This window comes from Bidens hawaiensis, unplaced genomic scaffold (assembly GCF_021521415.1).
Source record: "Bidens hawaiensis isolate Kalapana, Puna unplaced genomic scaffold, B.hawaiensis_p1.1 tig00030767_1, whole genome shotgun sequence".
Classification (NCBI taxonomy): domain Eukaryota; kingdom Viridiplantae; phylum Streptophyta; class Magnoliopsida; order Asterales; family Asteraceae; genus Bidens; species Bidens hawaiensis.
Genome location: NW_027495135.1, coordinates 236,366 through 238,838, shown reverse-complemented (window position 1 = coordinate 238,838; position 2,473 = coordinate 236,366). Strand labels below are relative to the sequence as shown.

Genomic DNA, 2,473 nt, shown 5'->3' with positions numbered 1-2,473 from the left:
TATATATATATATATATATATATATATATATATATATATATATATATATATATATATATATATATATATATATTATGGAGGAGTAGGACCGCTAATAAAAGTTATCTCGATGGATCTTTGTAGCAAAAGTATAAAAGTTATATATATTTATTTGATCAATACGTTTTATGAACATGACTTTTATGGCCCATTTAGTCTTATCAATATCTAGCTTTTAATTGTATGTTATAATGATGCTAATGACATACAAGTAATTATACAATTCCAATACCATATGCCTATAAACTCATATTACAAAACATAACATAAACACACGCCCACACACAAACAGTGTCGAAAGCACACACATAGTTTCTGTGCCACCGGCAACACAACTTATTTTCAAACTCGTATCATTACGCACTGGTTCACTCAGTTTTACAACTCAAATGATAACCGGGAGGTCATCCATCATCCAAAGGTGACTCGAGTCAACACCTGATTCGCCAAACTGAGTTGACTCGTCATCGAGTCCTAAGAAGGTCTCCAAATTCGATATATGTTCCTTAAACTCATAATTCGATTGGTATTGCAACTGATCATAACGCAGCAATGCTGGTGGTGACAGTGTAACATTTACAGTTGACTGAGTTGACTCAATGGGGGTCTCCACACGCGGTTTCTTGGCCGATGGTGGATGAAAGTTGAGCTTAGCCTTGTCGCCTCGGATACGTTTGGCGGCTTCATCATAGGCTTGAGCCGCTTCTTCAGCTGTATTGAATATGCCAAGCCAGACTCAAGCACCCTTATGCAGGTCCCGGATCTCGGCTGCCCATTTGCCCCATGGTCGTTGCCTGATCCCTCTAAACTTGTTCTTTCTGGTTTTAGCTTTTTTCTCACTCAGTTTTGGAGCTTCTAATTCATGTGGCTCTGCGATTTCATAATTCAATTTGTTAGATTGTTATCTATTTTCAAAATTTTAGTTAAATGACACATATTATTATAGTATCATCAAATTACATTTTTTTTTTTTGAAATTTCTTATTTCTTATTTAAAAAGTGTTCAAAAATTGAAGTTAGATTTTTCTATTTTTTTAGTGTTTTTTATAAAGAATAATTTTTAGAAGTGAAATTAGTTTTTTATATTAATTACCTATAAATTTACAAAAACTTTATTCATTACAACTAACTACTCATTCTCCAAGCTTTTCCGTTTGCTTCTTATAATTTTGGAGATAAATATATATAATCTATAATCTAGTTTGTTAACTAGGAATGAGAAATAAAGATTTAAAAATGATTAAATTAAGAAACACCAACTACACCAAAAGAAAAAAAGTTTTGGTTCATCTAGTGATCAGTAGATGATATTAGTTGTTACTATAAGTACTATCAAATTGATTGACCCTAGCTAACACGACATATTTTAGAATGACACGGCTCGAGCATCCCAAGACGCTTAAAAATAGACTTAACATAAACTAGAAAAAGAACAGTGGTCCACAAAAAGGTTTTAATATGCTTAAACTGTGCCTAGCTTTACTCTTTTTCTTGAAGAGGGTACTTGAATGAAAATCAAAATCAAAACCAAAACCATGCAATAACTGCAGAAAATATCGAAATATATATATATATATATATATATATATATATATATATATATATATATATATTGATAGGGCAGTTACGTACCTTTGTTGGTGAATCTTTTGGAGTTTGAGTTAGCAACTTGATCAGTAGCGGAACGTTGGATTTGTGGTTTGAAATCCCAGCCGAAGCGATTGAATGTATCAAACTCAGAGCAAAGATCGTTGGCCGTCAGCTTCCTGCCAAGCTTAAAGACAGGTTCAACATCGGAGATGACTGCTCCACCGCACATATTCGTTGATGCTAGAGAGAGAAATCAGGAAATGCAGTAGGCTTAATTCAAGTTGTTCATTTATAGCTACCAAAGCCTCTTCAAACCTTACTACAGTTTACTTTACTTTTATTATTACTACTATTATTAATCATTCAAAAACAAAATACTATTAGTATTATTTTTTAGAGGTCAACGAATTCTTCAAATTAGCATGATATTTTAAGTTTTGTTTGGATATACATGATATTTATAATGTTTGTAAAAGTATATATATAAAATTAATCTTACTTATAAACATGTATATACATATATGTATATATACATGTTATTTTTATATAAATATGTATAACTAACATGCATGATAATGTACATATGTGTATATTATGTAACTGAAGATTAAATCTATATTATATATAAAGTATGAGTGAATGACCTCTTAAATTTTAAGAGGTACAATCACTATTGCATAAAATACAATCACTAATGCATTCAATTTTGAAAATATAAGGGCAATATTGTATTTGTGACATCTTGTACGGTTATAAATGGTTACTTCAGAAAATAGTTATAAAAGTAATCCTTCAACTTTAATACAACTTTGTTAGTTTATAAATTAGTTATACATAAACCCTT

The 2,473-nt window shown here is 30.6% G+C and overlaps 1 pseudogene across 1 annotated transcript; it reads right to left on the bottom strand.

Moving 5' to 3' along the window:
- Window positions 1-377: 377 nt before the first annotated feature.
- Window positions 378-1,859, bottom strand: LOC143580937 (ethylene-responsive transcription factor RAP2-3-like; annotated as a pseudogene). Its single transcript, XR_013143745.1, has 2 exons — window positions 1,672-1,859; window positions 378-909 (listed from the first exon to the last, which is right to left on the bottom strand). The product of XR_013143745.1 is annotated as an ethylene-responsive transcription factor RAP2-3-like (transcript).
- Window positions 1,860-2,473: the final 614 nt, after the last annotated feature.